This window comes from Mesoplodon mirus (assembly GCF_964341445.2).
Source record: "Mesoplodon mirus genome assembly, contig: HAP1_SCAFFOLD_317, whole genome shotgun sequence".
Classification (NCBI taxonomy): domain Eukaryota; kingdom Metazoa; phylum Chordata; class Mammalia; order Artiodactyla; family Ziphiidae; genus Mesoplodon; species Mesoplodon mirus.
In genome coordinates this window covers 369,416-397,397 of record NW_028295616.1, presented here as the reverse complement: position 1 = coordinate 397,397, position 27,982 = coordinate 369,416, and the positions used below count along the sequence as shown (strand labels likewise).

The 27,982-nt window shown below is 38.1% G+C and overlaps 1 long non-coding RNA gene across 2 annotated transcripts in view; it reads left to right on the top strand.

The window, feature by feature from the left end:
- Window positions 1–217: 217 nt before the first annotated feature.
- LOC309797341 overlaps window positions 218–27,982 on the top strand; it is a 42,223-nt gene continuing 14,458 nt past the window's right edge. The window contains exon 1 of one of the 2 annotated variants that reach the window (XR_014292595.1): window positions 218–326. This is a non-coding gene — a long non-coding RNA (uncharacterized lncRNA). Of the gene's footprint in view, window positions 327–26,916; window positions 26,971–27,982 lie in introns of those variants that run through there. The other variant, XR_014292596.1, reaches the window with a different exon arrangement.

Below are 27,982 nucleotides of genomic sequence, written 5' to 3'. Positions count from 1 at the left end.
CCGGCGACGCTTCTTCTGTAAAAGCGTTCCTAGAAAATAACCCTACAACCGGGAAGGGTAGCGATCGTGGAGCTCAGTTTCCAGGAGCCGGTCCCGGAGCCGGGAGAGGTCCCTCTCCCCCCGCGGCTGGCGCGGAATGTGGCGATCCGGCCCGGCGCGGGGGATGACTTCCTGCGGCCGGCGCTCGGCGCCGGGAGCAGCTGCTGCAGCTGGCAGGTGGGGTGGGGGCCGGCCGAGCTGACCACGCACAGACCCGGCGCGGCGGCACTGTGGCCCCGGGACAGCCCGCGCCGGGGACATGCGCTGATTCGATCCCTCCGGAGACGGTAAGCAGCCCGGCTATTATTAGCCTCGGCCACACTGCGCGGTGCTTTCTGCTTGGTTAGTAACGGGGTTTGTAATACAGAGGGAAGAAGGGGAATATCCCTGCCGCCTTCTGCAATGGGCAAAGGAGCAACAGCTGGAATTGAAATGTTACTCAGCCAAGTGCTTGAGATTATTGGAGGAGCGGTGTTACTGGGCCAACAAAGAAGGCGGTCAGCCTCTGTAATCTTAAGATAATCAACCATTGCTGTGCCACACTCGCTTAGATATTGAAGAGGATTCAGAATGTAAAATAATTTGAGTTGCACGTTTCTACCTTCAACCTTCGCTTGGTTAATTTGTGGTTTGCGAGCAACAGGTTCTTGTCAGCAGCCTGGAGAAGTAATCGGAAGTCTTCCCTCTCCTTTTGCCTTCCTCAGTCTTCTCCCTTTCCAGTTATCAGAATGGGTCTGCACATTTCAACGTCAAACACCCACTTCAATATTGAACCTTTAGAAGGAATCTCAAATTAAGGAGAAACTTACCTCCTGGAGTTCAGCTTGGGTTGAGCAGCACTTGTCCCCACTTTTCCCTTCATTTACCATCTTCTCTTGTCAATCATTTCATTGATTCCTCCCACCCCCACCCCGGGGATGCTGTGCCCATTAATAAGCCAGCTCTTGTCAGCTCCTGTCCACCACCTCTGTTCCGTGACTGATTTTTCAAGGACCCAGAACGGGCATTGCCTTATACCACGTTTGGACTATTACCTGTGTCCTTCCCCAAAATGCATGGCATGAAAAATCCTTTAAGCCCAGTACCAACATGGTTTCCGATAACTCCCTTCATTGTAGTCAATGCAGCTACCAGATGGGTTTCAAGGACAGCAGAATCTGTTGGGGTGTGAGAAAGAGGACTATACCTACATCTTTTACTCCATGTGCATAAGAGTAGGTGGAAGTAGAAATGCAAATGTCAGTCTATGCCGTTTTTCTTGAAGCTTTTTTAGTCCAGCTAGGTTGTGAGACACCTAGCTGGGTAGGGTATGGGGCAAGTCCTCCTGCAAAAGCAAGCAGTGTATTTGTCCTAGGATTCCCCCAATAACCTCAAAAGAGTTTCCAGAGAGGCTTTTCCCACAGGTAGTCAGAAAGCCAGGGGAGGTGGCCAAGGTAAACCTCAGGTTATTTGGGCATCTTCAAGTTAGTCTCCCCTTTTAGGGGTTCTGACCTAGGATTTCCCCACAAACGCCTTTCTGCTGAGCTCAAGTGCCCATTCTTGTTGCCCACCTAGGGATGTACAATTGAATGATATTCTGTGAAATGGTGAAGATTGCTATGGTGGGGATTGCAAATATGCCACTTCACCAACAGAGAACAGTTGCAGTAAGCCAGACTGTGTGGTGTCTGTGTGCCAATATTCCATTTAAAAAGAGATTTGTTATCTTTAAATCTGAAATTAAAGAGACAGTTTGACTCAAAAGACCATGGATTTTATTTTAACAAATTAAAATAGGAGATCAATGAAAAAGAGGGCCAGGGTTTATAGCTAACCTTCTTACCTTCTTTTTAAATATTGCTTTTAGAACAAGATACTGGTTCTGAAAAATCATGTTACTTCTATTATATATCATTATTGTTTTTCTGATTACAAATTCTCTTTGTAAATACACTTTGAAAAAATTTGAGTTGGTTTCTTTGTCTCTATCTTCAGTATATGAGGCAGAAGGAGTGGAGAGGGGTGGGCAAATCCCACTCCACATGGCCCACTCAGAGAACTGTTCCCCGGACCATGCAAACCTCTGGACCAAAATTTTTTTGGCTTGTTGTTATTATCATCTTTAAATGTGGTTTGGGTTTGAAATATTAAATTTTCAATATTCTAAGATTTTGACTCAGGCACACCAAGTAGAAGAGAGAACAGAGAACAAGAATAGCAAAACTATTTTCCACCTTTCTTACCTAATTGTAAAATATTTAATTATATGAATAATTATTCTGAATAATAAGTGAAAACATATTAAAATAATAATTCATTTTTAAGAAAGTAGCCCAAGGTTTATGAAATCCAGGTTAGTGCAATTGAGCTTAAGTACAGTAAAAATTTCTGTAATTTTAAAAGGTGTTTTTATGTTGACTATTAGTACGTGAAAATATACTAATGATGGTTAGAAATTGAAATGTCTGTTACTTGGTTTCTGAAGAAACTGAATTCTTTGGCAAGAAATGGGTCAGGATTAGGGGACTGGAGCCGCCAAAGCCGGCATCATACCTGCCAGTGATTTTATAGGTGAGATGAATGCATTAACTTATGGATTAGGGCTGGAGAAACCTTCTGGGGAAGAAAGAAAACAAGATAGAAAATAGAATTTGTTATTTTAGTGCAACTAAGATAATTAAATTTAAGGTATTTCTGAATTTGGACTTCGTTATATTTAAACAATTTCTGAGGAAAGTTTCTAAATTCAAAGCCCTAGGTAGAAATAGTTGTATGATTTCCTATCCAAAACTGATTTATGTCTCTATTTCCTTTGTTAAAAACGTTTCCCAGAGACAGGCAAAATTAATTGCCCGGTGTTAAGGAGGAGGAGTAATACCAAATAGAAGGATTTACACTATTAGTTTCTAAATGAACTGTAGGAACTTTTTTGTAGATTTGACAAGATAGAATTGAAATCAATCTGTTGATTTCCAATCACGTAAAAAAAACCATTTAGTCTGGTGGGTGGTCAGTGTTATCAGTAATTTAAGACTTGAGTACCGATTTAGGATTCAAAGTTACCTCTCCTTACAAAAGGCACTTTCTGGTGCTGCATTACTGCCATTAGCTACAATTGAAATAGACTTATCCTGAGATTTTGAAAAACAGAAAAAGAAATAGTAGGATTAATAAGACTTTGCCTCCACTGAGAATGGGTAGAAAAAGTGCTATTTTGAAAGTTATCAATGGCCTCTTAATTGCCAGATTTCTGCGCTGTTTCAACCTGTTCTTTATGTCTTTATTTTTAAGTTCTCTTCTAAGTTCTTTTTTAAAAATTTTACTGCTTAGTGTTTTATTCACTAAAATAGCATTTTTAATTGAAGTATAGTTGATGTGTAATATTATAAAGTTACAGGTGTAAAATATAGTGATTCACAATTTTTAAAGGTTATATTCCATCTATAGTTATTATAAAATATTGGCGATATTTTCTGTGCTATGCAATATATCCTTATAGCTCATTTTATAATAATAGTTTGTACCTCCTAATCTCCTATCCCTATATTGTTCTTTTTTTTAAATTAAATACTTGTGTTCAAAAGTATTATTAATAAGTAATATATAAAGAGATATCTCTTTACCTAGTTTCTCACTAATCCCCTTAAATTACCTCATGACCAGCCTAGAACAAGTGCTGTTTATTTCTAGTTTGTGCCTCATGATATCACGACTATATGTCTTCATTTGTTCCTTTCACTCACCCTGCTACACGTTGAAACCTTGCTCACAGCATACACTGCCTCTTCTATGAACCCTTCCCATACCCACCTTCCTTCTCATTTCAGATGTGTTTCTCCCTTGTCTAAATTCCTATGGCACTTTCTATTTTGGTCTATCCTTTAGTTTGAACATGATTTGCTGTTGTAAAATAACCCTAGTTATTGACTAACAACTTTTTATTACCTGCAACTCATAATACATTGCCTAGCTATGTATATGCAAAGTAGATGTTCAGCAATTTGATGTTAGTGAAGAAATTAGCTATTATTTTCCAGGGGTGTATATCCACCTACTCTAATATCCAAGTTAGGCTCTAAATAGTGTGTGCAAGTACATTTTAGTTTAAAATCCCTATATAATAATATAGTGAAAGTACATTGAAACAGTTATATTCAACAAAAGTTATTGTGAGCTTACATGCCCTTAAGTGGATATTGGCTCATCCGTATCAAAAAGCATAGTAAGCATTACAAAAGAAAACTTTAAAGAAGACATTGTACCAGCTTTTGGTATGCTTTCATTCTACTGAAAACAAGTAAGCAGGGGAAGATGTCTTGCATAAATAAGTACTAGTCTTAAAGCGCTCTGCTAGGTACTTTCATCTATGGTGTATAACTTCATCCTTGTACTATATGCTAATTTTACACTGAGACTCAGAGATCTCACCTAAATGGCAGAGATCCTTTCCACATTCACATGCTGTTCTTTGAAGTGCTAACGAGTGAAGGAAAACTATAAAACATAATCAGAGGAGTTTAAAATGGTTTTGTGATCAGGCTTTCCAGTGCTTTTTAAACTTTTGCGTCTTAACATCCCCTTTAATAATTCAGTAAAGGCTATGCATCCACTCCACAAGTACATACACAACACACACACACAGAATTTTGCCTGTAATTGCAGGTGTTTGCGGACCTAATAAAGCCCTCCTTTGCAAATGCTTTAAGGGCATCCACGCTGGGCTCAGTTTTTCTTTTTGCGTGTTCTATGCTTAATATTTATTTTTGTACCTATTAAAATTAAACAACTTGTTATCTGTTATAGTTGAGGTATAAACCTAAGCAGCTTCGTACTTTACAACTTTTCTTTTTGCATTTCTGTATTCTGTCCTTCTCTCTCACACAAACACACACATTTATATAAAGGAGATCAAATAACACTTTTTTGTGAAGAGAATGCTTAGAATTTATTCTTAACGATTTTTCTATATATCACACGTCAGTGTTAGCTATAGTCATCATGTTGCACATCATGTCCATAGTATGTATTTATCTTACAATCGGAAGCTTGTACCTTTGACCGTCTTCCTCCAATTTCCCCTCCCCTGACCCTCTGTCTCCTGTAACCACAGGTCTGATCTCTTTTTCTATGATTGTTTTCTTTTTTTTTTCGGTTCCACACATAAGTGAGATCATATAGTGTTTGCCTTTCTTTCTCTGACTTATTTAACTTAGCATAAAGCCTTCAAGGTCCATTTCTGTTGTCTCAAATGGTAGCATTTCTTTGTTTTCTTACAGATGAATAATATTTCAGTGTGTGTGTGTGTGTGTATACATATAATATGTATATATCTATAAATATATAAAACAACCTCTTTACCCATTTGTCCATCAATGGGCACTTAGATTGTTTCCATGTCTTGGCTATTATAAATAATGCTGCTATGAACATGGGGGTGCAGATATCTTTTTGAGTTACTGTTTTCATCTTCTTTGGATATATTCCCAGAAGTGGAGTTGCTAGATATATGTAGTTCTAGTCTTAATTTTTGAGGATCCTCTGTACTGTGTTCCATACTGGCTTTACCAATTTACAGTCCCACCAAGAGCACAAGGGTTCCCTTTTCTCCACATCCTCACGAGCATTTGTTATCTCTTGACTTTTTGAGGATGACTGTTCTAACAGGTGTGAGGTAATATCTCAGTGTGGTTTTACTGTGCATTTCCCTAATGACTAGTGGTATTGAGCATCTTTTCATGTACCTGTTGGCTTTTCGTGTGTCTTCTTTGGAGGAATGTCTATTCGGGTCCTTTGCTCATTTTTTTTAATTGGGTAATTTTTTTTTTGCTATTGATTTGTATGAATTTTCAATTTATTTTGGATATTAACCCTTATCAGATATATGGTTTACAAATATTTTTTTTCCCATTCTATAGGTTGTCTTTTCAATCACTGTTGATTTCTTTTTGTTTTTGTTTTTATTTGCTGTGCAGAAGCTTTTTAGTTTGATGTAGTTCCATTTGTTTATTTTTTATTTTGTTGTTTGTGTTTTCAGTGTCATATCCAAAAAGTCATTACCAAACCCATGTAATGAGCTTTATTCCTATGTTTTCTTCTGGCAGCTGCATAGTTTCAGGCCTTACATTTGAGTCTTTAATCCAATTCAAGTTAGTTTTGTGAGTGGTATAAGATATTGGTCCAATTTCATTCTTTTACATGTAAATATCCAGTTATCCCAGGGTTCCCTTGTATGTAACTTCTCTCTTTTCTCTTGCTGGTCTTAAGATTCTTTCTTTGTTTTTGAATTTTGGTGATTTAATTGCAATGTGTCTCAGAGTAGCCCTATTTGAGTTCAACCTATTTGGGCTTGTTTGGGCTTCATGGATCTGGATGTCCATTTCTCATCCTAGGTTTGGGAAGGTTTCATCCATTATTGCTTTAAATATACTTTTTTCCCCCTTCTCTCTCTCTTTTCTTCTTCTGGAATTCCCATAACATGAACATTGTTTACTTTATTGTGTCCCATTATTTCCATAGGCTTTCTTCACTCTTTTTATTCTTTTCCTTTTTGTTCCTTTCACTGGGTAATTTTCAATGTCCTATCCTCCAGTTTGCTGATTCTTTCTTCTGCATGGTCGAATCTACCTTTGAAACTTTCTATTGAATTCTTCAGTTCAGTTATTGTATTTTTTAAATCTAGTGTTCCTGTTTTTTTGATGTTGCTATTTCCTGGTCAAACTTCTTGTCTTGTTCATGCATTGTTTTCCTAATTTCACTTAGTTGTCTGTGCTTTCTTGTAGTTCACTAAACTTCCTTAGGAGGATTATTCTGAATTCTTTGACAGTTCATAGATCTTCTTTTTTTTTTTTTTTTTTTTTTTTTTTGCAGTGTGTACGCCTCTCACTGTTGTGGCCTCTCCCGTTGTGGAGCACAGGCTCCGGACACGCAGGCTCAGTGTCCATGGCTCACGGGCCCAGCCGCTCTGCGGCATGTGGGATCCTCCCGGACCGGGGCATGAACCCGCATCCCCTGCATCGGCAGGCGGACTCTCAACCACTGCGCCACCAGGGAAGCCCAGATCTTCATTTTTTTAAGGTCAGTTATTGGAGTTTTATTACTTTCCTTTGGTGGTGTCATATTTGCCTAATTTTTGTGATCCTTTATTCCTTACATTGGTATCTGCATATTTGAGTAATTGGGCTCTTCCTCCAGACTTTACTGGGTATTATATTCAGTAGTAGTAGTAGATAGGGCTATGAATTAGTTTCCTGGCAGAGAATCAGAGCCTGTATAGGACCTGGCTCTGGACAGGACCCAGAGCCTGTATAGTTCATTGTTTGGGAACCCAAATCAGGCCAGAGTGTGCACTTAATTCCCTGGTCAGGTGAGGGCACTGGTTTTGCCTTGCAGATGGGGGAGGCCACAGGCTGTGCTGTCTATTCCAGTGCCACTGTATAGGGGTGTTTGATGGGCTGTACAGCTTCCCATGTTCTCTGGTTAGGTTCCCCAGTTGGACGTGCTGAAGGCTGTATTCAGTGATGAGCAGGGCTATGAATTAGATTTCCTGCCTGGGTGCAGCAGGAGAAGCAGCTCTAAAGCCAGTAAAGGTCTTTGTTGTCTCAACTCAAGCGGATCCACACTCCACGTTCTGTGGCTGAACAAGGCCCCTGGCTTGGCTTTGCAGACTCTCAGCTCTGTCTACTCTTCTCTCGGCTTGAGCACTGTTGGGCCGCACAGTGTCTAGGAGTTGTCACCAATCCTTCTAGTCAGATGGGCCAGGAAGACACTCTCCACAGCAGATGGGGTGGGGCTAGTCCCAGTTCCTTTGCCTGGGTGGGATGAGGAGGGGCCACTGCAGGCTACTCTTAACTTCTCAAACAGGCTCCCCAGTCGGGAGGAGCTGGGAGCTCCTCTCAGCCTTGGATATGAATTAGTCTCCGTGCCTGTGCATGGTACAGGATCCCTCCACACGTGGTACTGGCTCTGCTTTGTACCAGAGCCAGTGATGAGCTCTGGCTGCCTGCCTCTTGGCTGGAGCACGACTGGGCCAAATAGCTTCCAGGATTTACTGCCAGCCCTTTTGGTCAGATGGCCAGAAGCCACTCTCCACAGTGGGTGGGCTGTGACTCTGCTCTTTCCCTGGCTGTGGGCAAACCAGGTTCAAGGGCCAGATGCGTATCAGGTGGATCTGTACCCTGCTGAGTGCCCTGGTTGTAGTGCCCCGCCAGCCTGGCTCTGTAGATAAGCAAAGATGCCCGCTGTGATCCCTACTTGGGCCCTGCAGGTATGACTTCCATCGGTCGCCATCCATGTGCTGGCTGTTGCGTGCCCCTTCCCCCTCCATCACAGCCCGACTCTTAGTGGTCAAGCCCTGCAGACTCCCCTGCAGTCCCAGTGGAGCAGGTTAGAGCAGCGGCTCCCACAAAGCAACCCCAATGCTAGGGGTGGTGCTTGCTGTCCCCCAGTTCTCTTCTCCTACTGGAGGAACCAGAGGTTCAGGGGAGACCGCACCCATGGCGCTCCACGGGCCTGGGGGAGGGGCAGCGTGGTCAACGCGTAGCTCCTGCTCTCACGCTTCTAATGCAGTCTGTCTTGGTCTCTGTGGTGCACGGGGGTGCTTCAGCCTCACCTCCACGTTCTAGGATTCTCTCAACTAGTGTCCTGTTTCCAAATATTTGTTAGTTGTTCCTCCTGGGGGGGACGCGGAGCCAGGAATGACCTTGGTGATGTCACCCCACTCTGGGCTTACTTTGAGAATATGTGTGTCCTTTATAGCCCAGACATTTCTGGTACTTGAAAGGAGGTTCTCCTTTTATTGTTCTCCCTGCTTTAGGACCTAAACTGGGAGCTCTTCCTTAGCACTGGCACAAAGGCTGCTGAGATGACTAGGAAGCAAGTGCCAAGGAGAATAGTGAATCAAAGAACCTTGATTCATGGAAAAGGAATCCCAGAAGGAGCTCTAAACGTTACACATTCCAAACGATTTATTCAGGGTTTTCCAATAGAAATCATTTTTACAAAAAAGAAACAGTTCTCAGACTTAGAGTACTATACTGCCAAGTATGTGGAAGAACATTGCCAGCAGTTGAGTGGTGTGGTCTGCTTTGAAATATATTCAGTTTTCTTAGGATGGACATATGTCTACTTCAAAGTTACTATTTCTTTCTAGTAATGCTGTCTACAGTAATATATTTGCTTTTGCCAAGTTAAGAAAACAGTGACATCCCTCCCAGGTTCTAAAACAATTACCAGCATAAAAATACATTAAAATTTTTCGCTGATACTTAAGGAAACCAGTACTAGCTAGCATTCCTACTGATGCTGGTATTCAAAGAGAGGCGTGACAAAACCATGAATCTGGAAAACACCGGGTTGGAAAGATGGAGAGAAAGAACTCAAGAGGACTACTTAAGCTGTTGCTTTCTTTACATGTCCCCAAATATGATAATAACCATATAAGCTCCTAAAATAAGTGCAACTTTATGCAAACTTCATAGTATGCCTAGTAGGAGGTAAATTTTTACTTTATTTTATAGTATATTTTTTATTTTGTTAAAATGTCCCATAATGTAAAATTTACCATTTTAACCATTTTTAAGTGTATCATTTATAGGTATTAAGTACATTCACAATGTTGAGCAACCATGACCATTATCCATTTTAAGACCTTTCTTATTATCCCAAACAGAAACTGTACTCACTAAACAATAACCCCTTATTTCTCCCCTCCGCTTAGCCTCTGGTTAACTCTATTCTATTTTCTGGGTTTATAATTTGCCTATTCCAACTACCTCATATAAGTGGAATCATACAATAGTTGTCCTTTTGTGTCTGGCTTCTTGCACTTAACATAATGTTTTCAAAGTGTATCCATGTTATAGCATGTAGCAGCATTTCATTCCTTTTTAAAGCCATACAATGTATAGTGATTTTTAGTTGCAAAACACTTTTAGTACATTGTGTTTCTATTATATTAATGATATCTAGCATATATCACTACCATATTACCTTTAGTAGATGCCCAGTAATGTGTACTATGAGTGAGCCATAATTTCGTTCAGTCAAAACCCATTGATAAACATTTATTAAGTTCCAAACAGTTTTATGATTTCAAGAAATGTGGTAATGGACATAGAGGTTCATGTCTTTGTGTACTGGATTTACTTTTGATGGAAGAATTCTTGGAGTGGCATGGAATGGTATTGTTGGGTCAGAGATTATGCAGAAACATTTATAATTTGAATACTTACATTGACTATAAAAACCATAAACTTCTTCAACAAATAATATTCCTGTATTTTATGTAACCATTTATGACTATCTTAAAAATGAATGCAAGTAATATAAGGGAATCCACTTAATGTGACTTGAGCAAGGAAACATTCTCACTTTTTTCATTTCTAGTTCATGAAAGAAAATTCCTATACACAAGTATTGAAATATTTCAAGTCTCTGGATCACACATTTCATCATTTCAAAAATATTAGAGTACACCACGGATGTCAGTCAAGTCTTGTAACAACAGTGTAGAAAACTAGTAACATTTATAGCTATTTTTTTTTAAGCTTCAGCAATGGATCAATTCTATCCAGCCTAATCTGTAATTTTAATTAGATTAAGTTTTAAAATAAAAAAGATTAATTTTTAATTTAAAAGTATTTTTAGTTCATATTTATGTACCTGCATTATGGTAAATCTTTTATTTTGTTGTTTTTTTTTCTGAGTTTCTCTTTAGAGTATCTTTTAAAATTTATTTTATTTTATTTTATTTATTTATTTTTTTTATTAGTTTCTGCTTTATAACAAAGTGAATCAGTCATACATATACATCTGTTCCCACATCCCTTCCCTCATGCATCTCCGTCCCTCCCACCCTCCCCATCCCACCCCTCCAGGCGGTCACAAAGCACCGAGCTGATCTCCCTGTGCTCTGCGGCTGCTTTCCACTATCTATCTACCTTACGTTTGGTAGTGTATATATGTCCATGCCTCTCTTTTGCTTTGTCACAGCTTCCCCTTCCCCCTCCCCATATCCTCAAGTCCATTCTCAAGTAGGTCTGTGTCTTTATTCCCGTTTTACCCCTAGGTTCTTCATGACATTTTTTTAAAATTCCATATATATATGTTAGCATACGGTATTTGTCTTTCTCTTTCTGACTTACTTCACTCTGTATGACAGACTCTAGGTCTATCCACCTCATTACAAATAGCTCAGTTTCGTTTCTTTTTATGGCTGAGTAATATTCCATTGTATATATGTGCCACATCTTCTTTATCCATTCATCCGATGATGGACACTTAGGTTGTTTCCAGCTCCGGGCTATTGTGAATAGAGCTGCAGTGAACATTTTGGTACATGTCTCTTTTTGAATTATGGTTTTCTCAGGCTATATGCCTAGTAGTGGGATTGCTGGGTCATATGGTAGTTCTATTTTTAGTTTTTTCAGGAACCTCCATACCGTTCTCCATAGTGGCTGTACCAATTCACATTCCCACCAACAGTGCAAGAGTGTTCCCTTTTCTCCACACCCTCTCCAGCATTTATTGTTTCTAGATTTCCTGATGATGGCCATTCTGACTGGTGTGAGATGATATCTCATTGTAGTTTTGAGTTGCATTTCTCTAATGATTAATGATGTTGAGCATTCTTTCATGTGTTTGTTGGCAGTCTGTATATCTTCTTTGGAGAAATGCCTATTTAGGTCTTCTGCCCATTTTTGGATTGGGTTGTTTGTTTTTTTGTTATTGAGCTGCATGAGCTGTTTATAAATTTTGGAGATTAATCCTTTGTCAGTTGCTTCATTTGCAAAGATTTTCTCCCATTCTGAGGGTTGTCTTTTGGTCTTGTTTATGGTTTCCTTTTCTGTGCAAAAGCTTTAAAGTTTCATTAGGTCCCATGTGTTTATTTTTGTTTTTATTTCCATTTCTCTAGGAAGTGGGTCCAAAAGGATCTTGCTGTGATTTATGTCATAGAGTGTTCTGCCTATGTTTTCCTCTAGGAGTTTGATAGTTTCTGGCCTTACATTTAGATCGTTAATCCATTTTGAGCTTATTATTGTGTATGGTGTTAGGGAATGATCTAATCTCATACTTTTACATGTCCCTGTCCAGTTTTCCCAGCACCACTTATTGAAGAGGCTGTCCTTTCTCCACTGTACATCCTGCCTCCTTTATCAAAGATAAGTTGACCTTATGTGCGTGGGTTTATCTCTGGGCTTTCTATTCTGTTCCATTGATCTATCTTTCTGTTTTTGTGCCAGTACCACACTGTCTTGATTACTGTAGCTTTGTAGTATAGTCTGAAGTCAGGGAGCCTGATTTCTCCAGCTCCGTTTTTCGTTCTCAAGATTGCTTTGGCTATTCGGGGTCTTTTGTTTTTCCAAACAAATTTTGAAATTTTTTGTTCTAGTTCTGTGAAAAATGCCAGTGGTAGTTTGATGGGGATTGCATTGAATCTGTAGATTGCTTTGGGTAGTAGAGTCATTTTCACAATGTTGATTCTTCCAATCCAGGAGCATGGTATATCTCTCCATCTATTTGTATCATCTTTAATTTCTTTCATCAGTATCTTATAATTTTCTGCATACAGGTCTTTTGTCTCCTTAGGTAGGTTTATTCCTAGGTATTTTCTTTTTGTTGCAATGGTAAATGGGAGTGTTTTCTTGATTTCATTTTCGGATTTTTCATCATTAGTGTACAGGAATGCCAGAGATTTCTGTGCATTAATTTTGTATCCTGCTACTTTACCAAATTCATTGATTAGCTCTAGTAGTTTTCTGGTAGCATCTTTAGGGTTCTCTATGTATAGTATCATGTCATCTGCAAACAGTGACAGCTTTACTTCTTCTTTTCCAATTTGGATTCCTTTTATTTCCTTTTCTTCTCTGATTGCTGTGGCTAAAACTTCCAAAACTAGGTTGAATAAGAGTGGTGAGAGTGGGCAGCCTTGTCTCGTTCCTGATCTTAGTGGAAATGGTTTCAGTTTTTCACCATTGAGGACAATGTTGGCTGTGGGTTTGTCATATATGGCCTTTATTATGTTGAGGAAAGTTCCCTCTATGCCTACTTTCTTCAGGGTTTTTATCATAAATGGGTGTTGAATTTTGTCGAAAGCTTTCTCTGCATCTATTGAGATGATCATATGGTTTTTCTCCTTCAACTTGTTAATATGGTGTATCACATTGATTGATTTGCATATATTGAAGAATCCTTGCATTCCTGGAATAAACCCCACTTGATCATGGTGTATGATCCTTTTAATGTGCTGTTGGATTCTGTTTGCTAGTATTTTGTTGAGGATTTTTGCATCTATGTTCATCAGTGATATTGGCCTGTAGTTTTCTTTCTTTGTGACATCCTTGCCTGGTTTTGGTATCAGGGTGATGGTGGCCTCGTAGAATGAGTTTGGGAGTGTTCCTTCCTCTGATATTGTTTGGAAGAGTTTGAGAAGGATGGGTGTTAGCTCTTCTCTAAATGTTTGATAGAATTCACCTGTGAAGCCATCTGGTCCTGGGCTTTTGTTTGTTGGAAGATTTTTAATCACAGTTTCAATTTCAGTGCTTGTGATTGGTCTATTCATATTTTCTATTTCTTCCTGATTCAGTCTCGGCTCGTTGTGCATTTTTAAGAATTTGTCCATTTCTTCCAGGTTGTCCATTTTATTGGCATAGAGTTGCTTGTCGTAATCTCTCATAATCTTTTGTATTTCTGCAGTGTCAGTTGTTACTTCTCCTTTTTCATTTCTAATTCTATTGATTTGAGTCTTCTCCCTTTTTTTCTTGATGAGTCTGGCTAATGGTTTGTCAATTTTGTTTATCTTCTCAAAAAAACAGCTTTTAGTTTTATTGATCTTTGCTATCGTTTCCTTCATTTCTTTTTCATTTATTTCTGATCTGATCTTTATGATTTCTTTCCTTCTGCTAACTTTGGGGTTTTTTTGTTCTTCTTTCTCTAATTGCTTTAGGTGCAGGGTCAGGTTGTTTACTCGAGATGTTTCCTGTTTCTTAAGGTGGGATTGTATTGCTATAAACTTCCCTCTTAGAACTGCTTTTGCTGCATCCCATAGGTTTTGGGTCGTTGTGTCTCCATTGTCATTTGTTTCTAGGTATTTTTTAATTTCCTCTTGGATTTCTTCCGTGATCACTTCGTTATTGAGTAGTGTATTGTTTAGCCTCCATGTGTTTGTATTTTTTATAGATCTTTTCCTGTAATTGATGTCTAGTCTCATAGCATTGTGGTCGGAAAAGATACTTGATACAATTTCAATTTTCTTAAATTTACCAAGGCTTGATTTGTGACCCAAGATATGATCTATCCTGGAGAATGTTCCATGAGCACTTGAGAAAAATGTGTATTCTTTTGTTTTTGGGTGGAATGTCCTATAAATATCAGTTAAGTCCATCTTGTTTAATGTATCATTTAAAGCTTGTGTTTCCTTATTTATTTTCATTTTGGATGATCTGTCCATTGGTGAAAGTGGGGTGTTAAAGTCCCCTACTATGATTGTGTTACTGTCGATTTCCCCTTTTATGGCTGTTAGTATTTGCCTTATGTATTGAGGTGCTCTTATGTTGGGTGCATAAATATTTACAATTGTTAAATCTTATTCTTGGATCCATCCCTTGATCATTATGTAGTGTCCTTCTTTGTCTCTTCTAATAGTCTTTATTTTAAAGTCTATTTTGTCTGATATGAGAATTGCTACTCCAGCTTTCTTTTGATTTCCATTTGCATGGAATATCTTTTTCCATCCCCTTACTTTAAATCTGTATGTGTCTCTAGGTCTGAAGTGGCTCTCTTTTAGACAGCATATATATGGGTCTTTTTTTTGTATCCATTCAGCCAATCTGTGTCTTTTGGTGGGAGTATTTAGTCCATTTACATTTAAGGTAATTATCGATATGTATGTTCCTATTCCCATTTCCTTAATTGCTTTGGTTTCGTTATTGTAGGTATATTCCTTCTGTTGTGTTTCTTGCCTAGAGAAGTTCCTTTAGCATTTGTTGTAAAGCTGGTTTGGTGGTGCTGAACTCTCTCAGCTTTTGCTTGTCTGTAAAGGTTTTATTTTCTCCATCAAATCTGAATGAGATCCTTGCTGGGTAGAGTAATCTTGGTTGCAAGTTTTTCTCCTTCATCACTTTAATTATGTCCTGCCACTCCCTTCTGGCTTGTAGAGTTTCTGCTGAGACATCAGCTGTTAACCTGATGGGGATTCCCTTGTGTGTTATTTGTTGTTTTTCCCTTGCTGCTTTTAATATGATTTCTTTGCGTTTAATTTTTGACAGTTTGATTAATATGTGTCTTGGCATGTTTCTCCTTGGATTTATCCTGTATGGTATTCTCTGTGCTTCCTGGACTTGATTAACTATTTCCTTTCCTATATTAGGGAAGTTTTCAACTATAATCTCTTCAAATATTTTCTCAGTCCCTTTCTTTTTCTCTTCTTCTTCTGGAACCCCTATAATTCGAATGTTGGTGTGTTTAATGTTGTCCCAGGGGTCTCTGAGACTGTCCTCAGTTCTTTTCATTCTTTTTTCTCTATTCTGCTCTGCAGTAGTTATTTCCACTAGTTTATCTTCTGGGTCACTTATCCGTTCTTCTGCCTCAGTTATTCTGCTATTGATCCCATCTAGAGTATTTTTCATTTCATTTATTGTGTGTTTAATTGATGCTTGATTCATCTTTAGTTCTTCTAAGTCCTTGTTAACTGTTTCTTGCATTTTCTCTATTCTATTTCCAAGATTTTGGATTAACTTTACTATCATTATTCTGAATTCTTTTTCAGGTAGACTGCCTATTACCTCTTCATTTGTTACGTCTGGTAGGTTTTTATCTTGCTCCTTCACCTGTGTGTGTTTTTCTGTTTTCTCATTTTGCTTATCTTACTGTGTTTGGGGTCTCCTTTTTGCAGGCTGCAGATTCGTAGTTCCCGTTGTTTTTGGTGGCTGTCCCCAGTGGCTAAGGTTGTTTCAGTAGGTTGTGTAGGCTTCCTGGTGGGGGGGACTAGTGCCTGTGTTCTGGTGGTTGAGGCTGGATCTTGTCTTTCTGGTGGACAGGTCCACGTCTAGTGGTGTGTTTTGGGGTGACTGTGGCCTTATTATGTTTGTAGGCAGCCTCTCTGCTAATGGGTGGGGTTGTGTTCCTGTCTTGCTAGTTGCTTGGCATAGGGTGACCAGCACTGTAGCTTGCTGGTCGTTGACTGAAGCTGGGTGCTGGTGTTGAGATGGCGATCTCTGGGAGATTTTCGCCGTTGGATATTGCGTGGAGCTCGGAGGTCTCTTTTGGACCAGTGTCCTGAAGTTGGCTCTCCCACCTCAGAGGCACAGCACTGACTCCTGGCTGCAGCACCAAGAGCTTTTCACAATGTAGAGAACATATCATGGGAAGCACATAGAGAGTTGTTAAGCTACTCCACTATATGATAAAATTCTTGAATTATTACATTATAAACCGGTCCAGGGAGGAAGGTGCCATCCGGGAGCACGTAAGGGCTGCGCGGCGCAGGCGGCGGGCAGGGCCGAGTGGTGGTGGCGGCGCTGTCCTAGGAGAGGTACTGGAGCCGGGGGACGCCGAGGCGGCGACAGCGGCGGCGGGGGCGCGGGGCCCTCTCTTTGTGTCTTAATGAACAAAGGATAACTGGGCCTTTTTTGAAGTCTTTGCTTGAGTTGAAGACACAAAATGCAACCTGTACTCTTATAGTGTGTTCAGTTTATCAGCACACAAACTTATAAACCGTGAATTTCCCTAAAGTTATTATACCATTTAGAAGATGTTTGCTTGGACGTTTACTTAAAACCAAACAATTGAGGTCTATATGTCCAAATTATTTCCTTCTCTCTTGCTGTCTCCATTTCAGTTTCCTGAGTTTCTGGGAAGGCCTGGTTTCCCCAAAGGAACGATTTCTGATAGAATTCTGAAGGTCTGACCCAAGAAAAAAAATCCAATATAGCCAATGAATTGAGGACAAGAAGGTTTCCAGTCAGGAACATTTAACCTCATACATTACAATCACCTTAAGTAAGGTGTGCTGGTAGCTGGATATGATTTAACTGCTTGGAAAAAGATGCATACATAACCTACCCCACAAGGAAGCTGTTCTCAATTCCCTTAGTGGTTGTGGTGTTTATCAGAGAGTGCCTTGGGGGAAGATGAATACAATAACAGTATGATGCTTTTCTTTTCATTTTTAGCTCATTGTTGCCACGTACACTTGGTGATCTTGGTGCCTGTGGTTTAATCCCAGGAGGTTAGACATGTGGAACAGCACATTAACCCTTTTTAGTATTTTCTCCCAAGACAAATCATTTTTATAGGTTGTCTCCATGGTCTTCTAGTTGCTTATCAATATTAAGCATCAAGTCTTCTAAGTGAGCAATAGCCCAGTCAGTGTGACGAAATCAGCTTGGTTCTTATTGGGGCACAAATTCTTGGTCTTGGCACAAAGTGAGTTCACATAGGGAGTTAGAAGGAGGAGAATGGGGCATGCGAAAGGGGAGTTCTCTGTTCTCATTTCCCTATGCATGTTGAAACTCCACTAACAGTTTTATTTTCATTAGCAATTTGTGATAAAAACTTAGGGTAAAGGGAATAATGAAGCTGTCCCATTATATGGCAGGACAAAAGATAGTAGTGACATCAAAATCAGGGCCTATCCATCTCATTTGCAGTTATATACTCAGTGTTTAGCATAGCATTTGACCCCTCATCAGTATTCAATAAGAAGATGCGTGTTGAATGACTTAGGGATGAATTAATGAATGAAAAAAGTTAATATGGTAGAGAATGTGTTTTATCCTTGTAGTTTCATGTGTTGACTTCTGTATTTCAAGACCCAGCACTGTAACTGACACATAGAATATAAGCAGTAAAATTTGTTGAAAGAATGAATGAGTCCCCAGAATTCTAAGAATAATTTTAAGACCAACACAGACCCCATATCTGCCAAGGTCTATGACAGAAGTATCCAGAGATGAAAGCCTGGATCTCAGCGAGTGGTAGAGCTGACAGAATTTATCTAGTTTTAATAATTTACAGCTCATCTCATTACATCTAGGCATAGTACCTACGTGAGCCATACAGTTAAATGTTGACTGAAAAAAATGCACAACCTAAAAGTTGAGAATTATGTTTTATTTGGAGGACATACTGAGGACTTAAATCAGGAGACAGCCTCTCAGATAGCTCTGAGGGACTGTTCTGAAGAGGTAAGGGAGGGCACAGGATATTTAGGGGTTCTTGCAAAAAAAACCCCCAGGTAGTTGGAACATCAAAAGATTACTGTTAATTAAAGAAACTAGACATCTTAAGTTAATAAATTCAGCACTTTTCTATATATGGTGAGATGTAAGAATCTGGTCTCATGGAAATCATTCCCTTGATATGCACTTTAATTATCTAGGGCCAGTATCCTGTTTTCTCCATCCTGAATCCCCTCAGGGTGCAGCATTGGGGGTGGCTTCAGTGGCTGATGGCTTGATGGCTATAACATCCTTTGTTACTGATACCACAGGCTACATTCTTTGTCCACGTAAATGACTTGAATATGGATAGTAAATCTGTGGATTTGCAAAACGTAATTCTTGGAGCATTTTTAGAAGGACAAAGTTAAGGGCAATTTCAGAATCACTAGCAGCTAAAATTGCTATTTATACTTTTCCACCGGTAGGTAGTAACCTGCTGTTGCTATCTTCAGTATTCCCAAGGGATAACAAAAGCCATTTAATTCAAGAAAGAAATGTAAACTTTAGCACAATGCAACTTCCACAAAACCAAACACACACCCAACTTTCACAGATATGAAGTAATAATCTAAAATAGAATCCTGGAACTAATTGGAAAAAAAGAGCAAATGTACTCATATTGGATAATTTTATTCTTTTATTAATGTTTGATATATATATAGATATGTATTTATTAATAAAATTCAGAGGTGCTATATGGAGAAATAGCTTTGTACGAATATTGTCTTTGTATGTGTTTATCAATAATGTATGAGATTGCCTCCTATGCTCCTTTTCCTTTATTCTCTTGCAGGCAGTAGATGTAGTTATCAGTTGTTTTTAAAATTTCTAGGCAGCCAAAGGACTAGCATCACTTAAATAAAGAAGGCAAATTGTCCCAAAGTAGGAACAATTTTCCTTCATTATGGAACATAAAGTCCTCATATGAAGGGGGAAGAATTTCATAGCTAAAAGCTTTCAACTACAGAAGATTTATGAGTAACTATGTATGTTGTTTCAAAGTGGACTCTCTATAATTAATGTCTGGGGGTTATCTTTGGTATATAATGGATTTTCATTTTTTAAATATTATTAGATAATATACAAAATAATATGTTTAATTATATGTAAGTTATGAGAGATAATAAAAACTCCTGCAAACACACCACCGAAACTAAGAACTAGAATCAAAACTGCTGAGTCTTCTCTCTGTTCTCTACCCTGATCCCACCTTCCTGCTTTCACCAAAGAAATCACTCTGATCTTGGCTTTATGTTCAACATCCACATAATTTTTATCTGATTTTGCTTATTATTGAGATTTATAAAATTGATATCATACTTTAGTCTTCTGTGCTTGCTTTTTTTACTCAACATTATGTTTCTAAGGTTCATCCACTTTGCTTTAACTAGTGTTCATTCATTTGTACTACTGTATAATATTTTATTGTATAAATACAAGAAAATGTGTTTATTATTCTATTAATGATATTTGGGTTGTTTTGGGCCTATTACGGACAATACTTTCATGGACATTTATTTTAATGTTTCCTGGTACACATGTGCAAGATTTAACATAAGTAAAAGAGTAGACATACTAAGAGTAGAATTGCTGAGTTGTAGGGAATTCAAATATTCAACTTTAAAAATTCATGTCAAAATGTTTTCTGGGCCTCCCTGGTGGCGCAGTGGTTGAGAGTCCGCCTGCCGATGCAGGGGATGCGGGTTCGTGCCCCGGTCTGGGAGGATCCCACATGCCGCGGAGCGGCTGGGCCCGTGAGCCATGGCCGCTGGGCCTGCGCGTCCGGAGCCTGTGCTCCGCAACGGGAGAGGCCACAACAGTGAGAGGCCCGCGTACCGCAAACAAACAAACAAACAAACAAACAAACAAACAAAATGTTTTCCAAAGTTATGGAATCAATTTTCAGCCCTTTTGCTCTATAGCTTCACCAGTTAGAATGGCCATTTTAGTCTTTTGTTCCTTGTATTAGTCTGCTCAGGTTGTCCTAGCAAAATACCTCAGATTCAGTGGCTTAAAAAACAAGTGATTTATCTTCTCACAGTTCTGGAGGCTGGAAGTCCAGGCTCAAGATGTTGGCAGTTTTGGGTCCTCCTGAGGCCTCTTTCCTTGACTTGCAGATGACCACTGCTTTGTAGCTATGTCCTCACATGGCCTTTTCTCTGTGTGTATACATCCCTCGTATCTCTTCCTCTTCTTACAAGGACACCAGTCATATCAGTTAGGGCCCCACCATTATGACCTCATTTAACCATAATTATGTTTTTAAAGTCCCTGTCTCCAAACAGCCACATTGGGAGATGGGGCATCAACATACGAATTTTAGGGAACACAATTCAGTCCGTAACAGTTTTAATTTGTATTTCCCTAATTACTGACAGGCTGCGAATCCTTTCATTTGTTTAATAGTTGCCTCTGTTTCCTATTCTGTGAAGTCCAGAGAATATCTTTTGTCCATTTTTCTACTGTTTATCTTTTTCTTACTTATTTCTATGGTTCTTTAAATACAAGCAAATAATCCTTGGTCAGCTATATATGACACAAATAAGTTATTTCATTCCTTATCTTTTAATAAATAGCGGCTCTCAATTTTAATGAAATCAAATGTATCTTTTAGCTTAGTGTCTTTTTGTTCTACTTAAAATGTCCTTCCCTAGTTTAATGCTACCCAGATATAGTATATTTTCTTCTGAAAGTTCTAGTGTATCTTTGTTTTATATTCAAGCCATTAATGCACTTACAATCGACTTGTCTGTATTATCCAATTTCTTTGTTTTCTTATGAATAATTAAGTTTTCCAGGACCATTTTGGAATGAATGGATTTTTTAGGTGTGTCTGAGCTGTTCTTGACCATTCACATAAATTTCAGAATTGGCAATCCTGTAAAACCTCTATTAAGTATTTTTATTGTAATTGTATTGACTATATAAATTAAGTTGGGGGAAACTTACACCATTATGATGAGTCTTTTCTATCCATAAACAAGATGTACCTCTCCATTTATTTAAGACTTCTTTAATATCTTTCAATAAGGTTTTATTTTCTCCATAATGTCTTGCACATTTTTATTTAGATTTATTCCTAGGTAGTCTTTTTTTTTCCATTTTAAATAATTTTTAAGCTCTCTCTTTGTTCCTGGATTATAGAAATCCAATAGATATTTGCATCTTGAGCTTATATCTAGCCATCTTGCTGATATTGTTTTTTAGTAAGAGAGGATTTTCTTAGCAAAGAGGAATAAATGTAAAATTAAATAAAAAGGTTATGGGTCAGCTCTGGTCAATAGAACTTTCCATGATAATGGAAATGTTCTTAGTGCTGTCAAAAACTACAGCCATTAGTCACATGTGTTTTTAAATTTTTAAATGTAAGTTCAATAAAATTAAAATTTCAGTTCCTAAGTCAAACTTGCCCACATTTCAAGTATTTAATAGCCACTTGTGACTAATGGACACTATACTGGACATTGTATCTCTAGACTATTAGAGTGTGAAGCCATGGCGTCCCGGGATTTTATCTTTGTCAATGGCATAGTGAGATCTTTCATGTGACAGTTATTCTGTTATTAAAAAGAGAAGTTACTTAACCTAGTCATCCCTAACTTTTTGAAATAATCCAACATAGCTTTCACCATCCATGAATTTCTTGAATCATATTTATGTTTCTAAACTATTTCTTGTGTCAAGTGTTCACTTTGTAGCAAGTTCACTGTCCTAAAATGGCACATACCAAAGTATCAAGAGGTTCCCTTATTCCTGATAAGCTGTGATTGGATGAAGAAGACCTTGTTACCCTGCCTATCTGATTTTTATTATAATCAGATGTTAACCTGTATCAGTCTCCATATTCAAAATTCACCTTCAAAATTATATGTTATTCACATGATGGTTGTCTTTATTTCATTTAGCTAGTATCATGACCTTATAAATGCAGTTTTGGTCATTTTCTACTAAAACCTCATATTTATCTGTGTGGAAATACATCTCCTACTTGTTTGCCCTCTTATAAACTCTTCCTGTAATTTAATCCTCATGAGCTTTATTTCCCCTAATTTTAATTACTTAATATTTTGTAAAACATTTAAGAGATCACTGGTATGCTCTTTTTTTCAATCATCTATACATTTAAACAGTGTGTTGCAATAAGAAATAGTACTGGTCATCGTAAGACCAGAGTCCTAGTTTTACCCATAAAAATGAACTATATGTGCATTGAAATAAGTTTTATATAAGGTTATATAAGGTTTATTCTGATTCTAAAATTGTTATGATTATTTAGAAAATTATGTTTGAAATATGACATTATTCAAAACCAATAGAGGTTTGAAATCTATTAAAAATCTACAAGGAATTCACCTATTTCACCTTTTTCCCTGATTTGATATTAAACTGTAATCCTTCATCTTTCACTTACAGCATGCTGTAGCTGCTGTTGACACAAAGACAAAATATAATGTCTAAATATTGTGTAGTTGTTTTTTAAATGGATACTTTTGTTTAAAATTGTCTTTTACATAGATTCTTGATTCCCTTTTCACAACTTTTCCATTCCCCATGCTACTGCAATCAATCACTCATGATAGAAAATTATTCTCTTTTCTGTTTGCTAAAGCTCTTTTTAAAATACCAAGTTTCAAATGATCATCAATTCAAGAAACTTTGGGAAATGAACCTCATAATTTCCAGAATGAATATTTTGTTTCACTGGCTACCAGGACACCATCCTCTCCTAGATTTCTCCCCTCTCATTCACCATTCCTTGGCATTCTCCCTTGGTGATCCCTCCCATCCCTCAACATCTGTTAGAAGGCCCTAAGGCTCATTCCTGGCCCCCTTCACTCTCCATCTACCTTAACTACTCATGAGTTTTAATCTAGTCCCATTACTTTAATGGGAAGATGACTTATGACTCCCCAATTCATACTTCTAGCCCTAAGCACTCACCTAACCTCCAGACTCCTAATTCCAATTTCCCACTAAATATCTCCAATCTATGCATAATAGACATTTCAAACTTAGCAAATAAAACTAAATATTTTGCTTTGATCCATCCACTGCACTCCAGTTTTTCCTGGCTCCATAACTCATCCAGTTGCTCAGGCCAAAAATGTTAGATTCATCCTTAAACTCTCACTTTCCCACAATTCCTATGTCCAGTCCATCAGAAATTCTTGCCAGTCTAACTTGAAAATACATCCTGAATCCACCTACCTCTCACCTTACTCTTGCCGTCTTTACTTACTCCAAGCCATCATTGCTTGCCTCATCTAATGCAATAGGCAGCCTCTTCCACAACCTCCTTGCTTCCTCCCCTCTTGCCCCAATCCTTATAGTCTATAACCAATACAATAGCCAGAATAATAAAAAAAACCCATAAATCATATCACATGATTTCGCAAAACCCGTTCCCATCACTTTAGAATAAAAATTAAACTTTTTACCTGTCCTACATGCTTTATTCAGTATTTCTTCTGCCCTACTCTCCAAGCTCGTTTACTACTACTATTCTCTCACACACACATCCAGATTTTCTTTCTGCAGTGGCCTTCCCAACATCAGGGCCTTTGCACTTGCTATTCCCTAAAACCTGGAAGATTTTAAAAATCTGTAAGATTTCTCCAAGAAGATCTTAGAAGGCATTTACATTTCATTTTGTAGAGACATTTGGTAGAAGACATTTTTGCAAAAGATAGATACATTTTACTTTGGCGGCTATTCACACATCTAGCAATTTCCAAGTTGGTTAAATAACAAATGTGAATTGATGAAGCTAAAATAAAAGAACTGTAGTTGTTGAGACCTATGTGTTTTAAACCGTGAACTTTGAGGAATTGTAGACATGCCAACTACACCATGGTTTCAGTGTTAATGTGTGAGAGTTAGCTAAGGTATTTTTCAAATACTCATTACTCTCTAAAGAGCTTCTGAGCAGGAAATCAGGACAGGGCCTGTGGACCTGAATTTTATCCAGTACCTCAGTTGATTCTGTTGCAAATGGTTTTCAGTCAGCCCTTTGAGAGACACCAAGCTGGGGTATTTGCCCAGATATAATTGCCAGTGGTCATGCAAGACACCAATGAAATACAATCGAGAATCAACAAATCACTGAAAAGAGTGACAAAAGAAGAAGAGGATCCAGTCAGGACCAGTAGAGACGCTATCCCAAGCACTCTTGGCTAGGAGTTTTACAAATCCATTCATATACATGGACTGATAGTTAACAGCCAAATGGCACTGCATAGTTTTGTAAGTTGCTGAGTATTAAAGTGTATGGCTAAGCATCATAAGTTTTGTTAAATTATATTTTGGTTGCTATAAAATTAGATGTACATTGTGTGTCATAGATATAGGGATACAGATGTGTAAATATATGTTGTTGTTTCAGTTCTTCAGCTGACACTTCATAATGTCTTTGCAACTTCTAAATGAAGGACCTCTTCAAATATTGTTTAGAAAAACAAGAGCCTGTTCATCCCTGTCCACCTCCTTGTCTTCATCCCCTTCCTTGTCCCTTCCCTTCTTTTTTTAATATCTTTATTGGAGTATAACTGCTTTATAGTGTTGTGATCCCTTCCCATCTTGAACAAATTAGTCCATTAAGTGAGGTAAAATAACCCTTTGTCAGCATGGGGAAGGTGGGCATTCGAGGAACCACATGACTTGGCATTGGGTCTCAGAGTCTGAGAAAGGGGAGAGGATGTCTGCATAAGGGAGCCTGGAGTTGATTGCTGAAGTCTGATTCGTGTGAAAGGGCATCCACATGAGGAAGTGGCCTTGGCAACCACTCTGTACAGATAGTCATAACCCGTGCCAGGTGGAGAAAATGGGTAGGATAGGAAAGTGGCAGCTACAAGAATTTACTTAAATACAGGAAGACTGATCAAATAAGTAAGGATATTAAGGATATGGTAATCAGTGTTATTTTAATATCTGTGGAGGGAGTTTAAATATGAAAAGGGCAAAAACTAGAAGGAAAGGGCGTTGAAAGGGAATGGAGGATGTTAATGTGAACAGATGATTTTCAATATAGAGACATTATAGAAATAAACATAGACAATATGTTTGCATGTGTTTATGAATGTCTTTGTGAATATGTGTAAATGGTTATGAATATGTTTTCATATGTGTGTATGTATATATGTACCTAAATCCCCTAGCTCTGCCCATTGAGAGTACCTGGGACCACTACTTCCCAAGAGCAATGAATACACCTAGTGTCCAGATCTTGGTTTCTAAATACAGCTCTCCAACTGAAGGAACTAAAGCTCTTTGGAGAAATGGCTGATTCTAGAACCACTACAGGGAAAATATAAGATGACCCTAGAACATATTATTGTTTCAAGAAGTAAGGGATCAGCCATAAAAAAAAACCGAAATTGAGTTATTTGTAGTGAGGTGGATGGACCTAGAGTCTGTCATACAGAGTGAAGTAAGTCAGAAAGAGAAAGACAAATACTGTATGCTAACACATATATATGGAATCTAAAAAAAAAAAAATGTCATGAAGAACCTAGGGGTAAGACAGGAATAAAGACACAGACCTACTAGAGAATGGACTTAAGGATATGGGGAGGGGGAAGGATAAGCTGTGACAAAGTGAGAGAGTGGCATGGACATATATACACTAGCAAACGTAAAATAGATAGCTAGTGGGAAGCAGCCGCATAGCACAGGGAGATCAGTCCAGTGCTTTGTGACCTAGAGAGGTGGGATTGGGAGGGTGGGAAGGAGAGCGATGCAAGAGGGAAGAGATATGAGGATAAATGTATAACTGATTCACTTTGTTATAAAGCAGAAACTAACACACCATTGTAAAGCAATTATACTCCAATAAAGATGTTAAAAAAAAAGAAGGGAGATATCAAAGAATAGTTGGGAAACATCAAAGGATATAGAAGCCAAACTGAAGGGGTTTCCACTGGACAAATCTTGAACAATCTAAGCCTCAAAATAAATAATGGTAGAAACGTATTATAGTCAATTGAATAAAATAGGAGTCTATGAGTTCATACTGATTTTAAGAATTAAATTGAGTAAATTATGTTTGATGAGGAACAGGATATTTACATAATTACAAAGTGCCTTACCACAAAAATTATTAATAATGAAGGAGAAAAAAATAACGTTACAATGGAGAAGACTGGGTGATACACCTTAATCAAATGAGTAACATGATATTCCAGTAAGGCTACAAGTTAAAAGTTTGCCGAAATTGTTTGATAGGAAGCAGTGAGAAGAACAAAGCTTCACCACTGAGTTATTCTTGCCAACTACACATATCCTGAATAATCATGAGACAGATACAAACAGCTAAATCCTACAAAATAACTGATCCATATTCTTTAAAATTTTCTAGTTCATGAAATTCAAGGGAAGCCTGAGAAAATTTTCCAGATTAAAAAACTAAAGAGACAGGACAGCTAAATGCAACATGTGACACTGGGCTGATCCTTTTATTATGAAGGACATGATGGGGATAATTGACAAAACTTGAAAGGGGTCTGAGGATTAGGAGCTCTGTGGTCATGTGTCAGTGTTAATTTCCTGATTTTCATGATTATATTTGGATATATGTTTGTAGGAAATACTAGAGGATTTGGGGGAGACATTGCATTGTGTTGGCAACTATTCTCAAATGGTTTGGGAAATAAATTATTTGTATTGTCATTTCAATCTTTCTTTAATTTTCGAGATTGTTAAAAGAAGGCAAAGAAAGAGGAGAAGACCCCTGAGTCAGGTAACCCTCCTTTTCCTGGCGACTGCCATAGTTAAAAGCTCAGTTTACAATGGTGGTCAGTTTTTCAGTCTATTTGTGCTAATTTCTGTTACTAACAACATAGCATCTTATTTTCTATTTGAGGTTTTTGGATTTTTCCTAATTATGCTTTTGCTTTTTATTCTATCAAATGTCTATGAATTTGATAAAGTCCTCGGTATTAAAACAAAATCAGTAAGATTCATAAAAATAAAAATAAGTTCTTGGAGAAATTTATAAATTTCTACCTGCATTCAAATTGGAGTAAGTTGGCAAGAAATTTATAAGGGGAAAATACTATAAGGAGCACTCCCATTCAGAAACTCAAAATGGTTGCACGTGTTTCTCCTGTAAGAGGTCTGTGATGAAACAGCAGGATGAAGGCTATATGTCCAAACTTAAATGCAATCTTTTAAATCACCTTTCATGTCAGGCCATGTAAGAACTGGGCAATTCAAGAAGTAAATTAGAGCAATTCTTATTTTCAATAATTTCTTAGGTCAACACTTAGAATAATGAAAAACTTATCTTTAACTCCAAGAAATCTGGACAGTTATTAAAGCAAATGTGTTGTCCTACTGGCCTACACCTGGTTATAAACAGCAGTACGACTTCAGAAAACCCTGGACACTCAGTGGACTTTCTAAATATAGCTTTTTCTTTCTATAAAGGTGCTTTACAAGAATGCTATCTTTTGTGAAAATGTGGCCTTTATAAAGGGTACACTAAGGTCTGTGACTTTTAGACCTAGAAAAGATTTGAAATATTTTCTTAGCCTGGGAATCCACATTTTAGAGGCATAGAAAGAGAAACCCAATGAAATTAGATATTTTGCCCACCATCACATGGCAAACAAGTAATAACGACAGCACCCGAGCCTCTGTCTTCTGAATCCATTGAACGCAGCATAAATAGACTTGCAATAACTGCTGATTTTCACTGTCCTCAACACTACATTTCTTCTGTGCCTCATCCCTCTTCTTTTAAGAGGGAT